Raw genomic sequence first — 15,635 nt, 5'->3', positions numbered from 1 at the left:
TAGGGGCACGCGTAGTACTGGTTTCCATTTCTCCTCGAGGCGAAAGAAACCTGCGGAACCTGAAACAGCTACTAAAAAAAAAAAGGGAAATGTCTTTTGTGATGTCACATACAAGTAAGGCGCCTTTGCACAAGAAAATATGGGGGGGGGGGGGGTCAATTGCTGTTCTCCTACGCCGGCGAAAAGTGGACGCTCATATAGTCTAGCGTCTGGCGCAGTCTGCCTGACCGACGGCGTGGTTTGGCGCGACCGGTGCGGGAGTTGAACATACCCTACCTCGGTCTAGTGGCTCTCGTCCAAGCCGCTAGACCGAAGTCGCATTTGTATAAATGTATGCTCAAGACATATCATTACCATTTATTGCAGTTAAGAGTAAGAGCGGCCGTCTCTAAAGCAGCACGTAACGAAGAGAACGACAGTCAAGTCATTATTAATCACGAGGGCCGCGACAATGTGGGAGAGAGAACGTCTGAAATATTTCCTGCTGTAGATTAAATACCGAGGGTGGAAAAGCTTATACTGGGACGACAAATAACAAAACACGCGTACGCGGAAACGTCAGCGTGAGGGACGTGTTTGATCGAGTGGATTAATTATAGGATCTCTCTTGCGATGATAAGAAAGCAAGCATATCACTACAGATATAACGTGTGTGTGTGTTCGTACGTGCATTAAGGGTCAACTAATTTGCTCATAAGGCATCTTAGCGAAAGCTTTGTGGCGGCTTTGCACAGGGGAAAAATAGGACGGGACTGATAAGCGGACAAAAAAAAAAAAAATGTAACAGTATATGCGGTCGCCAGGCGACCTAGTTGTCGTGCAGCGACGTCCTATAGCATGCAGGTGTCCAAATGTGTATCGCGCGCCTGCTACAAAGCTTCGGCCATATATATATATATATATATATAGCTCTAGTTAAGGGCTGCAGTGTATGCTGATTCAGTGAGTTGCGCTTTGATAGTTCGTGGACAGCCGTTTGAATTATATTAATCGTCGTAGCGCTTGCGATATCCTTGAGACGTTGTTCCGGTTCTTTTTTTCTGTGTCTCAATTTCGTTTGGCTATATGTATCAATTCGCCGCTGTGCACGACAAGGCCGGGATCGACAAACACGACCGGAAGTTTGTCCGATTGTATCGAAATCAGTCGGTTTACGAACGAAACAAATGATGTGAAATTTTGCTTCCGAACGTTAGGTATTCGAACTAGCGTCCGTCGGTTCAAGAAATTCAACAAATTGCCGAATCAGTATAAGTGCGCTTTGCGCCAAGCAATAGAGAAAGAGAGAGAGAAGGGAAGAAGGAAAGGCAGGGAGGTTAACCAGACTGGGTCCAGTTTGCTACCCTACACGTGGGGAGGGGAATTGGGAGGGAAAAAAAAAAGAGAGAGAGAGAGAGAGAGAGAGAGAGAGAGAGAGAAGTTAGTTGTAGGATGTCTATAGTCGCGCACTCAAGTCTGTTGCCTTCAGGTTGTGACAAAGCGCTCGAACTGTTTTCTGGGCAAATGAACTGTGAGCCCAGGCTCCCAAGATCTTGGCGCCGAGCAATAACTGTACAACAGTGGTAATGCCATGAAAAACGGTCACGCACAAAAAAAGCAATGCAGCCTACACGTGGCAATATTATCATACGAGACTGTTGGGATATTATTGGTGCACGCGCGTGCCGTGATAGCGTAGTAGTGCCACTGTCCTGAACGGCGCCTGAAAACGCGTGTAAGGATGTCGTGGGGGCTCGGCCATTAGAATGAGAGAGAGATAGAGAGGGAGGGGGAATGACTGCCCTCGCGCGTGGCAGCGCACTTTCGACTTTCCGTTTCATCCATTTCGCTTGTCGGTCGCACGCACACGGGTAGATCCGGTCGTCCTTGCGCAACGGACACCGCGGGGAGCCTCGGGCGAGCTAACGGGCTCGTATCTCAGCATCAGGCCGCCGGTTCTGCGAAGAATCAAGCTCCAAAACGAGCGTTTCCACCGCCGTCCGTCTCTGTCACGAACAAGGCTCCACGGGATTTCTTAAGAACCCCTGCCGCGGTACGTTTGAATAAACCTTCCTGTCGTACGAACATAAGCTAAACAAGAAAGGTATACAGAGGGCAATGAAGCCGTACAGCTTGTATGCGCTCGGTAGTGGTGGCGGTGGAAAATCTGGAACGTAAACCGAAACCTAAATTCGCGATTTTAGGAGCCGGAGAAGAAAAGAAAAAGAAAAAAAAATGACAGAAACACTGCCGACGCTGTGTGCCAGCGGTGTATAGCCTGCACTGTGCAACGCCCCTTTCTCGGCGGTGTTTTCTACAGGGCGGGTCCCGCTGGGCGAAAAACACGGACGTCGCCACGGGGTGTCTTGCGCCGATGACGTTTCGGTTCCGTCGTGCGTGAGCCAGCCGTGCTGCACTACTTTCGGACCATGCAGTGTTGCCGAAGGTGTAGCGCTGCTGACCGCTGCCCATAGTGGCGACAGTGAGCACATATCAACAATGGCACTTTGCTAATGCTTCTTAGTCCAAGCACCCGCGGGGCTGTGGCCAGGTCAACCGAAAATAGCAGATGGCAGTGCGTATTGTCCTGTCACAAGGTAGACGACAGCAACCCTCCCTTTTCGTGCCATCTGGAGCAAAGTGTGCGGACAATTTTGTCAGATGCGAGGAAGCGCCGCCATGTTGGCCTATTGGCACGGAATTAACGCTACGAACTGCCGATGACGTGCGTTCAGTACTGGATCAAAGGACGGCGCGCGGGGGGAGGGGGGGGGCGAAGTGTAGTCTGTTAACTGGGCGCTACCGATCGCCGTTCGCAGATGAAGCTTCCGTTGACTGCTCAGTGATTTCCATATATGACGGATCGATGGCGCGAACCGGCCGATAGGGGTAGCAGACAGATCTTCATATAGGATAACCCCGCTGCCTTTTCATCTACTTCGAGGTTGCAAGTATAGACAAATTCGCAGGCGAGTTGTGGAAACACATAAGCATGTATCTGCTACAACGAATCAGTGTCAGTGCTTGCGTGAAACGAAACTGCGTCGGTGGCCTCGGCGCACCCTGTAGTGTTTCCACACAGTGCACGCTTTTACCCGGGGCATCGTGCCCGAGGTGTGTTATACCAACCTCCTGCGGAGCCGTATGCGTTCTTATACGACTTGCGCTTAAGGCCGGACTGGATCTCTCTCGCCCCCTAATGAAGTTATCTATAAACTGAGATGCCAGAAGACCGTTCGGCCGCAGCGGTGCTCCATTGTTCGGGCGAACGGGGCTGCTTGCTGTGCTCGTGGCGGCCGCGTGTCTTGAAGCGAGTCGACGGAGCGGCGAAGGGCGTCGGCCTGCCGCTGCGCTAAAAAGCGCGTGCCGCGACGGCTGCGGGGTCCACTGATTGGCCCGACCTGTCGCGAGCGCACGTAGCACGTGCGTTTGCTATACGTATGCACTTCGCTCATTTATTCCTGTTCCCGCCGGGGCGAACCAGGGAGGAGAAGAATGTGTGGAACGCCGACTGGCGCTGCTCGGACCCCTTTTCGTCTGCGAGACACAGCTGTACGCGTTAGCCTCGAAAAGTGGGAGGTCTTCGACGTTTAAGCGAGTGCACTGCCTGCCGGCCATGCTGCCAAGGTCTCGCGCACAGGTGGCCCATATTGCCGCTGGTCTGCGCTGTCTGCGTGGCGGGCGATCGTATATTAATTCGTGATTTGCGGGTCAATTGTCTATCTACGGGGACGTTGTTGATATCCAGTCTCCCGGAAGACAAGATGGAAGCGCTGCGGCAGTAGAACGCGCTTGGCATATTGTTTGCCGCTATATACCGTTACTATATGATCGGGCCGCAGCGCACGTGTGGACTATTTCCACGGGGTTAAGCATTATATGGTTCCAATATCAGTGTCAGATTAACTAGCCTGTAAGTATGTAACGCTTACTGTACCCGACGAGCTGAAGCGCCAGCTTCACGTGCGCATTGCGGATCAGCTCTAGCGCGATCACGTGTTGCACCTGGTAAGAGGGGCGCGTCGTCCGCTTCGTGTGCCTCGTCTTCCGAACATTCACTTTTCATCAGGTCGGATCGGCAGGGGGTTCCTTGTTATGTAGAGTCGCCAGTGACTACGAAGCCGCGGTATTAGCGAAAAAAAAAAAAAAGATGAATTCTCGCGAAACCGCACATTCGAAGAAGAGCCTGCAGGTCTGATGTTGTGGAAACAGAGAGGAGAGGAGAGTACCGACGTTGAAGTCATCATTTAAGTTTACGGCAGGCATTAAGTGAGACACTATAGACTGGCGTGCTTTATTTTACCCTGTTAGGCGGATTACATTTGGCAAAACTGAGGCTGTGTAGAGACTGCGACTTAACCGATACGACGCGAACGTAGTGTGGCATTTTCCAGACTTCATAGTCAGCGGACAGCACAAGTATAGAAGTTGAAATTCCGCAGGGTGCAGACTATCTATGGGCACAGACTGCACAGGATTTTAAGGTCGTAGGTGCGCCTAAAGAAAACGGGGCCATAATGCACCTGCAAGTTTCTCACTGGCTAAATCGCGTAGCGAGATCGTCGCTGAGCCGGGCAATATTTCCAGCTCACACTGGTAGCTCGTGATTTGCAAGTAAATGCTGCTCGTAATGCTCGAGAGTGGTTGCTTCTCACTCCTTGGATTTGTGATCACATGCGCAGAACCTTGCTGCAAAATGCGTAATGCATTTATGCGAATAAAAGCAAACAAGGCAAATTGTTTATACAAATGAATAAATGCAAATTATTTATACAAATGAATTATTCTTTTACTGTTTGTCAGTTAAAGACAAGCTATAAAAACTGCTTCATGTGAAATTCGTCTTGCAGACTAAATAGCAGGTGCGGACTATCTAAGTAGAACCTTTTTTATTTTAAATTGAGTCCCGATGATTATACCTCGGGTGCAGACCGGAAAGGACGGTGTATACAGTGCTGCATTATTGAGTGTCACTGCGTCGATCTTGCTAATGCGTACAAGCTAAACCTTATAATCCTCGAACTCAGGTCCTTTAGCAGAACGAACGTGGGCAATAAGCTATAGCGTTGAGGACTCGAACCTCGCGTCGGACTTTGCTTTCTTCAGGGCCGTTGTAAACCTGCTGGCTCTTGCGTCGTTAGTTTGCGAAGCTGTGTAAAGGTAACAGAGCATGTTGTGGGTGCACGCGTGTGTATGTACGCTGATTTTCGTGCATCTTTTCGGACGCGGGCTCTACGACAAATATTCATTTCTGCGCTGTTAAGACATCACGCTTATAATTTAACAGACCACCCTGTGCGTCACAATACGAACTACTGCATATTAAAACTTTGAATTTTGTCGAGGCTGTGTGCTCAGGCTTAGTGGGAATGCAGCTTTTTCGCGAATCCCGTCTTTCGTTAGCAATTGCGGTCGACTGTGCGTGCCTTTGCAAGTGAAATGACCTAATTTAAGCAAAACGTATATTATGGGCCTGCCAGAAAAAAAGAAAGAAAGTATGTGACTGTTTTCACGCACATCTAAGGGACCCTATACAGTCTCAATCCATGAACTTCAGGAAATAAATGATGCCGGACTTCTATGCTATCAACTTTCCGCTATTCGACGTCTATTGGGTGGCTAATAGCGTTACTAAACGATCGAGAGGTCACATCGCAGAAAAAAAATTAATGTAAAAACTATTCGATCGATTCCCTGATGACCTCGCGCACTTTGTCAATGGCGTGTATCGCCATGCGCTAGGACGCCTCCTGCGAATCTTCGTCCCGAGCACGCTTCTGATTTACAGCAGTGCACGCGTGTTCCAACTTGCGGCCTTCCCGCTATGCGAACAAACCACGATAAGGTCGCCGCTGGAGTTTTTATAATGGACCGATCGACTCAGAAGATCCCCGAGTCCCGTACGACCATTAAGCGTGGCTTATTGTATCGTAGGAGGGGGGGGGGGGGGGGAGCGACATAAGCGCGGAGGTCGCGTGTCGGTGTTTGTCGGAAGGTATCGAGCAAGGAAGAAGAAAGACACGCGGTCATTCTGTCCTTCAAGGTCCCGGTAATAGATCTTTTATGGCGATGACACGGTAGCCGGAGGAAGTGTTCCGCGCGCTAACGGCCGGCGCGCTTCTGTGATGGAGGCGACGTACGCACTTCGAGTGGATCGGCGGTGCGTTGACTTCCGCGTGCTCTGCGCATTAGGCTGTAACGGGAGTTGCGGACGAGGCCGATAACCTTCCATGTTTCTTCGCTCCTCAAGGTCGGCCTATAGTGATGTTTACGTATTGTGTAACGTGGAATGGAGTCGAAAATAAACTCTTCCCGGAGTCCACTTGCACCCGCGGTGGTGGCTGTCTAGATCGGGCGTTCTGCTTCCGAGCCCGATGTCACGCGCTCGTCTCCCGGCCCTGCGGGCCGCATTCGATGTGAACGGAATGCACGGACGCCCGTGTACTTAGGGTTACGTGTGCTTTAATGAAACCCAGGTGGTCAAAATTATTCTGCAACTGAATCCATAATTAATCCATTAATCCAAGTTAACCCCGTAATGTTTCAGTCATGTTTTATTTTATTGACACAAGTGTTAGCTTTATATAAAAGAAAGACGGGTAGAGCTTCTGTATGCAAATGTGGTTCGTACGACAAGAAGCGGCAACGATATATGGACACTGCTTGTATTTCGTGACGTTACTCTGACTGTAACGACACGACGCAATTATAACACTCTGATGTTCAGTTTTGCAAGCGATGTTGTTGGGGCGCCTGCTGTAGAGGGCGTGTGATGTAGGAAACGGTATCCGAAGCGACGTCTAAATGCGGATCGGAGGAAATCACATGGCTGCATTGCCATGTACGTATAAGACGTTATGTATTACCGCAGCGTGTGCAATTGCATGATAAAGGGTCATTCACACTCGGTCAACACGACACCGATTTCGGGCTGCCGACTGTCGGTGACAACGTTTTCTTTTTCCCTGTCGGCGCCTCTGTCACACCGTACAGACGCCGAGCTCTCCGCTGACCGTCGGCAGATTGTCGGCGTTGGTAGTGTGACAGAGTTGCCTACACGAAGGAAAAAATGCTGTCACCGACAGCCGGCAGCCCGAAATGGGTGTGTGTGTGAAATCATTTATTGGAATGAGGTCCGGAGGCTCGACCGAAATGGATGTCGTGTTGAATTAAGACGCATAGATTTCATACACACACACAACAAAAAAAGTTTGCTTAGAGATAAAATTCTACGTATTGCTGCATGTAGCAACGTTTAAATACTGCACGATATCCCGTGTATGAAATATGAGATTAGGAACAACAACTAAAAAAAAAAGAAGAAAGAGTCGGGTGTTGCCGAAAAGTGGTGGCTAAGAATGCGCGACTGTTTACATTTCTATTCCCATTTCGGCTCACATTCCTGCTCGATGCCAGCACCTGATCGATAAGTAACGACTCTAGGCAAAGTAAGCGAAGAGAATAGTAACTGATGCACTCACCGGAGCCGAAACCGGAGCACACAACGCTGCCGATCCGGACGGAACTCGCCGCAGATGGAGAAAACGAGGGGCTCCCGTTAAAAGTGAGTCGGAGAGCAAGGATCTCGCCGAAACGTCGCCGCCGAGTCCGTCGAGAGTGAGACCGGAGTGGTTTCAGTGCCACCCTCCGGTGCTTTCGTGCGGGCGCGCTCGAGGGGGAAGACAAGCCGACAGGTCTCTGACGGTCTCCTGTCCAAGTGGGTCAGAGCTGGCGGCGCGCGTAAGCTAAACTGGCTCCGCCGGCGCTGGGAGCGGGCCGCCACGCGCCGAAAGCGAGCGGGCGAGCGGTTCCCCCTTCTCCGACGACGTCGGTCCCTTTCTTGCGATCGGCTCGAGCCGGTTTTCGCCCTCCGTTAGCTGGCTGGACCACCTCTTGAAAGGAGTGGTGGGTGGTGGAAGGCAGGCTCGATGGGAAGGGGGGGGGGGGGGGGGGCTCGCGCCGGTTGCTGCGCAAGTTTGTCGTGTAGTCTGTCGCCTTTCTTCTCACCCCCGACTCTGCTGTTCTCTTCTCCCTTCAAGCACTGGCGAAGTGGTTCAGCTGTAACGGAGACGGTTCAATGTGATACACTCTTGGTGAAACTGCCCGTTATTGCGTGCCAGCCGGTACGTGGCCACCACAAACAATAGAAGCGATGCGTAGCCCTTCTCTCGCGGTTCTTCTTCACTCTTCTGAAGGACTAGTGGAACGCTCCAACTTCAGAAGGGCCAAAGAAGAGCCAATGCGGTAGGGCCGTGGGTGATGGTGGCGTCGTTAATCCTAACAGTGACGACGGACGAGTGTCTATTGACTTATCTGACTCGCCGCTTTCGTCGTTTGCTCGTCGGCTTCACTTCTGCTTTTGCCGTGTGTCCTTTGCGGACTCTACACTTGCAGTTCGTTTACAATGTCCCGTAGAGTTCCTTCTGTCCTGGCCGACACCGTGTCTCCTCCAGAGCCGCTTAGTAGCCCGTCCGTCGCAGCTTCTCGCTGTGGTCTGGTTTCTACGCACCCGGGATGATCTTTCGCCAAGTGCACCTCAAGTCAGATGCGTTACCTCGGAAGACCACCTCCTTCTGGCCTGCGCCAGATGCTTGTCCCTCGGTCTCTGCGGTCTTTCGCTTCGTCGTAGTCGTGGTCGGCTTCTGGCGGCTTGCGACGCGTACCTGAGTCCGAAGCCGACTGACTACGCTTGCTCTGGTACAGAGCGGGTGACTATAAAGCCGGGCCAGGAGGATGTCGGGTGAAAAAAAAAGAAAGAAAAGAAAGAGAGAAACCACAGTGCGCCGTGCAATGTAACTCTCTGGGCCCGCGTGCGAGTGTTTTGTTAGTTTTTCTTCTCTCCCTCACTTACGTGTCTTTCTCGTCTATCTTTTCTTTCTTACGACATTTTGGCGAAGAGAGAGCGAGTCCTGCGGGAACCGTGATGGAAAGGAGTGCGGCGCGTTATGAGCACCGAGGTGCATACGCGCAACAAAGGTGAAGCCACGCTGCAGGAACGCAGAAAATGGAAGAAGGCGAGACAAACACGTCAAAAATGAAAGTTAGTGCGTGTATCTGCGTGATCCTCACCGCTGCACGAATAAAGTGTCGCCGACAGCTGTCTCCTTCCCGGAGGGAACAGTGGGAGGAAGACGAGTCGGCGTCTCTTGTACAGCGGGTTTGCGTTCATCGCAATGGCGCTGCTTTGTGTGAGAGCAATGGCGAGTCGAGTCAGCAACACAAGGCAAGCCCGCGGTACGACCGTGTGTCATTAATGCCGAGCTGAATGCTGTTGCATGACAGCTGCAACTCGTAGCTGTCAGCGCTAAATTCCGTTTATTATTGCGCGCTCGATTACTGTAAATGGCCTAAAATGCAATCAATGCTTCTCTTGTAGCATTTCTCTGTTAACAGAATCTAAATTTGTGGCATTCGTGTTAGATAGGCATGAAGGGAAAGTGGGCTTAAACGCAGGATTTGATAAAAAACGTTATTTCTATAGCGGGCGGACAGTACGGTTCCCTTTTAAGAGACTGTGGCGAGGTTTATGGTTTGTTTTTTAACAACAGCAACAATGGCAATGATATAGACAGCAGAAGGGCGAAACTTCAAACAGAATTCATTGAAAAAGGAGGCATGGGTGGGGGTGAAACGGGATACGGAAGACACCAGCTGTACACGAGAGGCAACGCAGTACCCGCCTCGTTGGCTCAGTGAGTCTGTGCACTGTGCAATAGTTTACACCCTTAAAGAGCAATAAGGGTGTAAATCGCTCCATACCTCACACCCTTACACCTTTCTTTTTTAGTGTAAGGGTGTGAGTTATAGACAGATTTACACCTTTGTATACTTTTAGGGGTGTAACTTATTTTACACTTTGGTGTGCTACGATGAGCTCAAGGCTGCTATTTTGATAATTCCCCGTCGCGGCATGCCTATTCTGATAGGGGTAAAATAATGCACGTTCCGTGACATCTGTATACGTCCAAGAACAGTCCTCTACTACGGCGTCCTTCGTAGCACGTTTAGCTTCGGTACGTTGTAATGGAATCAATCAATCAATTAGTCAGTCAACATTCAATCAATCAATCAATCAATCAACGTCGCCGTGTTAGCCTGTTAATAAAGTATTATGGTGAATAGCGGTTTCCGTGCCTGTTTCTTAGTCTCAAATCCTTACCAACTCGCAGGGCTTTTTTGTCGTTAGACGTGGTGGACCTATTATATTTATTAATTATTTCCTAAAGATGCGCCACAGCAGTAGATCAAACGGCTCCAAATTAAATTTTGGCTGTTTACGTGCCAAAAGCCACGATCTGAATACTAGGGACGCCGAAGTGGGGGACTGCAGATTAATTTTGGCCACTTAGGGTTCTTTAACGTGGCGCCATCGAAATGCTGCCGTGGCCAGGATCGGACCAGCTCCCCCGAGCTCAGCAGCGTCACGCTTTGTGCCACTATAGGCTACCACGGCGAGTGAGATCCGACGTCTCAATACAGGACGTCGTTGTACGCAGGGTGTTTAAGTTAACATATGCGAAGCCTATGTTAACTGAAAGAAAGGCGTCAGGCAGGGAGATACGATATCTCCAATGCTATTCACAGCGTGTTTACAGGAGGTATTCAGAGACCTGGATTGGGAAGAATTGGGGATAAAAGTTAATGGAGAATACCTTAGTAACTTGCGATTCGCTGATGATATTGCCTTGCTTAGTAACTCAGGGGACCAATTGCAATGCATGCTCACTGACCTGGAGAGGCAAAGCAGAAGAGTGGGTCTAAAAATTAATATGCAGAAAACTAAAGTAATGCTTAACAGTCTCGGGAGAGAACAGCAATTTACAATAGGCAGCGAGGCACTGGAAGTCGTAAGGGAATACATCTACTTAGGGCAGGTAGTGACGGCGGATCCGGATCATGAGACGGAAATAATCAGAAGAATAAGAATGGGCTGGAGTGCGTTTGGCAGGCATTCCCAAATCATGAACAGCAGGTTGCCGTTATTCCTCAAGAGAAAAGTATATAATAGCTGTGTCTTACCAGTACTCACCTACGGGGCAGAAACCTGGAGGCTTACGAAAAGGGTCCTGCTCAAATTGAGGACGACACAACGAGCTATGGAAAGAAGAATGATAGGTGTAACGTTAAGGGATAAGAAAAGAGCTGATTGGGTGAGGGAACAAACGCGAGTTAATGACATCTTAGTTGAAATCAAGAAAAAGAAATGGGCATGGGCAGGACATGTAATGAGGAGGGAAGATAACCGATGGTCATTAAGGGTTACGGACTGGATCCCAAGGGAAGGGAAGCGTAGCAGGGGGCGGCAGAAAGTTAGGTGGGCGGATGAGATTAAGAAGTTTGCAGGGACGGCATGGCCACAATTAGTACATGACCGGGGTTGTTGGAGAAGTATGGGAGAGGCCTTTGCCCTGCAGTGGGCGTAACCAGGCTGATGATGATGATGATGCGAAGCCTTATAGAGACTGTGACCCGCATTCAAATAAACGTCCTCACGACACAACTGCTGAAGAACCAATGCTAGCCAACCGGTATGCTGGACACGTTATTAGCGAAGGCGACCGGCCAATGACAATGAGAACCTACGAACAAAAACGCTTGTGAATTCGACCTCATATGTGGTGTGCGCTACGTGAATGCAACCCAATACTGTCCCCTGTTCTCTCTCTCTCTCCCTCTGTATATATATATATATATATATATATATATATATATATATATATATATGTGTGTGTGCTTGGACCAAATGGGTAACGAAATTTATTGAACCCACTTTTAAAGTGTGGGGGCGGCAAAAATTGATGTGCGCTGATGAGATTATGAAGTTTGCAGGGACAACATGGCCACAATTAGCACATGACCGGGGTAGTTGGAGAAGTATGGGAGAGGCCTTTGCCCTGCAGTGGGCGTAGCCAGGCTGATGATGCTGATGCTGCTGCTGATGATGATGAAAGTGTTCATTTAAATGCAAAACATTAAATGCAGACCTTTTAAAGCGTATTGAAAAATATCTGAACAATTTCCTCCCGTGGAGGTAGCTATATTCTATTCGAAACTTTTCCGGGCCGCCGTGGAAAACGCGCCAGATCTCAAGAAAGTACCCCGGCGCTAGTTGCTTTCGCGCGGCGACATCAGTTCCTCGAAGTGTGCCTCGAACGAATGATCGATGCTGCACGCAGACGGTGAATGAACAGGCCATAAACGACGGAGATGGATGAAAGAGAATTGTCTTGGGATTTTACTTTTGCCTAGGTGTGTTCCTTGTTGTAGCGATGGAACAAACCGAGGCATGCAGCGCCGCAATGAAATAATAATAATAATAATAATAATAATAATAATAATAATAATAATAAAGAAACGCATGGCAACTGTTGGAGCACTGTCAGCGTTATCTTTACTGCGTAAAAGACGATGAGGTTTCGGCGGCGGATGGTGATGGGTCCGAGACGACGGTCGTTGCAGTCATTTTAGCTTGTGGCCTATTCATACTTTCGGTCTAGGTCGAACACAAACCTGTAAGACGTCGCAAATGCCGCAAGCAAGCATGTAAGACGTCGCAAGAGCCTAGTGACGCGGTAATTTTCCCATATCTCGTGGATATCCTCATGGAAAGGAGTCGTTTACTTTCCCAATAGGCTCTATACAAGTTCTCCATTGAAGTTATTGCGTATCAATTAATGCTTAAAAGGTTGCTTAATTATTTTCAAATCAATTTCATAGGCTCGTAGCAAAATGTACTTCAAATGGCTCAAAATTACAGTGGACCGTAATAATTTGGTTGCACTCGCGTAGCACACATTTGGTTTCTGTAAGGTTTGGCGCAAGTTAGATGAAACGCCCGGTATAAGGGCGAGGTGTACGTGCCTGTACTTGTCAGATAGCCAGATGCAGGTCAACGATCTACTATAATTCAAACCGCTTTTTCAATAAGCAAGATAAACGTTTCATGCTGATCGCATTAGTACTGTACAGCGTACTTAAATTAGTGTGTGAATGTACGACACAACGCAATTAGCGAGCCTTTTGTTGTTTCGCCTTTTTTTATGTCTCCTTGCCTAATCTGGGTTCTGCGCTGTATTAATTACGAACCAACTAGTTCAATTGAAACAGTCGTTGATTGTGGGAGATGTTTTCTTGCACAACGAGGCGGAATTGTTTGCGTGTTTGGAGAAGAAGGGAAGGGGGGGGGGCGGAAGCTGCCGCCGGATGGCTTTGTAAGATCGCCTTATATTCCGTACAAACTTCCATTCTACGTAGGTCCGTGCGAAATTTGTTAGAGAAGAGAATGCGTCGCCGTTGTCAGGCCGGAACGCGCAGGCACCTCCGCCTGGAACAATTCCTTTTTGCCGGAAGGATGCAGCGACGTAGCGGCGTGACTAGGAGAGAAAGAGAGAGAGAGAGAGAGAGAGAGAGAGAGAGAAACATTTAGGAGAAGCAGCAGCAGCAGCCGTTCCTCGCATTCCTACTTGATACGCTTGAGGCGCGCGAGGCTACCGTGGGCACGCAAGCCCAGCACAGGGAAAGTGTCCCTTACGAGCTTCTTTTCTTGCTTCGTTATCTCTGCTTTTCTATTTCAGCGCTAGGCCTTTTCTTGTGCGTATGCGCGCCTTCTGAGTTGCCGCAACGAAATGATGCCTGCGTGCCTGTTGCTTTAAAGAGAACTGCTTCCAAGCCACTGAATCCCTCTTTATTATTGTGTGCTTTTTAAATTGTTGTTGTTTTCTTTGAGTGAATGTTGTTTTCTCGGACTTCTGTCTCAATTTGGCTCTCTCTCTCTTCTTACTTTACGTGTCTCAGCTGCCAAGCGTTATGAAAGTGGCAGAAATGGCTGACGTCTTACTTGGGGATTCAGGAGGACGCATGCAAAGATGTTAAGTGCTACGGACTGGACATTGTTATACGGAGAGCGGAGAAGTCAAACGTAAACCGTTTGTAATTAGTACCGCCTCTCCTTTTTTTTCTTTTTTACCTTCGTGGCGTTGTGCTACCTTCAGAATGAATCTCATTGTTCGCCTCTAGCCTCCCACAATTTGGACGACTCGCAGGCCAGAACACGCCGCGAATGGTCAGGCGGAGCCCCGTCTCGATATTTCGCGTGCGAGGCGAAAGCTCGTAGCTGCGATAACACTCAGTGCTTTGAGGAAGAGTTAATTGAAAAGCCCCGGAGATAAAGAAAAATGTGTCTGTCTCGCCAACCTCAGTTGCCTCCCGTGTACATAGAAAACGTGAACGGCTTAGCAAACGCACGCCGACTGGCATTTTAAGCAGTTCCCGTAAATTTCCGCGGACGCCGTGCAGAAAACCCCTTCTGCGCAGAGTGAATTATTCATTTGTTGCTAGTCCCTGTTTTTGTCGTTACATTTGGGCGCAGTAATTGTTCGCTCCATTGTAACCTACGTGAGCCGCTTGTCAATTTTGTGACAGAAGTATACTCGGAGCGATTGAAAAGCTTCTCATTGCGTTAGCAATTACGTACAATCTAACTAGAAAAAAGAACAAACAAACGAAGAACAAAACAAGTTAGTGGTACACGTGCCTGTCTCATACGTAGTGCAGCGGGCTCTTTCAACTAACAGACGATAGCTTTGTAGTGGTGCAGATTCAAGTATGTGTACCGTATCGCCATCGAATAAACTATTGTTACCTAAAGCGAGATTTAACTTCATATTTCGATTTGTTTGTGCAGGAACTGCGCCGCTGTGCTTCTGCGTCAGTATTAACGAACTCGACGCGACGTAAACACACACACACACACACACACACACACACACACACACACACACACACACACACACACACACACACACACACACACACACACACACACACACACACACACACACACACACACACACACACACACACACACACACACACACACACACACACACGCGCACACACACACACACACACACACACACACACACACACACATCGTGTAGCGACAATATTTAATGAATGTTGTCGTTGCTGCTCATGAATAAGCTATTGTGTGCGCCACCTTATCTTCTCCTAGTGCCGCACGCTTCTGCAGCGAACGTCTGAAACCATTACAAATTAATCAATCAGAATCAAACTATGTGGTTTAGCGTTCCGATTTAGCGCAGTGCCGAAATAGCGCAAGTAAGGAACGCCGTTGTGGGGGAACTGAGGTATAATTTTGACCATTGTCTAAGTGCACGACAGCTGTTTTGCATTCCGCCCCAGTCGGAACGCGGCCGCCGTGAGTCGAAACCACGACCTCATGCTCGTTAGCAGAACGCTACAAGCCACTGAACCACCACGGCCACTAAAATCACTAAAAAATTGTAGGTTCGGTACAAAATGATATTTTCTTGCTGACAGCGAGTCTCATTAGTGCCGCAGACATCAGAATCACCAAAGCGATTACTAATTAACAGTATTTCACTTGTTAGTTTTCATTTGTAAATTGAGATGACATGTTGCAATTGCGTACATAAAGTCAGGCTTTACTCATAGCGTATTCTTTTGCTAGAAAGTATGTGCTTTGCGCCACGTTTTTATAAACGCTCAATGTTCGAGAAATATTAAATATCGATAAATGCGCAATACCTGCAGCGAAATGCATTGCTGTCCCAGCTAATAGATTTCCGTGTTGCATTTTTTAAATAGTGTGGATACATATGGTATTGGAAAAA

At 48.8% G+C, this 15,635-nt stretch overlaps 1 protein-coding gene across 2 annotated transcripts in view; it reads right to left on the bottom strand.

The window, feature by feature from the left end:
• The window catches only part of LOC142557679 (uncharacterized), a 183,316-nt gene that overhangs the window by 36,758 nt on the left and 130,923 nt on the right, over positions 1 to 15,635 (bottom strand). Inside the window, exon 1 of one of the 2 annotated variants that reach the window (XM_075669692.1) lies at positions 7,461 to 7,859. The exons of the other annotated variant lie outside the window; for it this stretch is intronic. The gene's annotated coding sequence lies outside the window, so the exon portion shown is untranslated. Of the gene's footprint in view, positions 1 to 7,460; positions 7,860 to 15,635 lie in introns of those variants that run through there. 2 annotated transcript variants of the gene reach the window in all.

The sequence above is a fragment of the Dermacentor variabilis genome, chromosome 9 (genome assembly GCF_050947875.1).
Source record: "Dermacentor variabilis isolate Ectoservices chromosome 9, ASM5094787v1, whole genome shotgun sequence".
NCBI lineage: Eukaryota > Metazoa > Arthropoda > Arachnida > Ixodida > Ixodidae > Dermacentor > Dermacentor variabilis.
The sequence above is the reverse complement of the archived record's forward strand: the minus strand, read 5'-3'. Positions and strand labels throughout refer to the sequence as shown.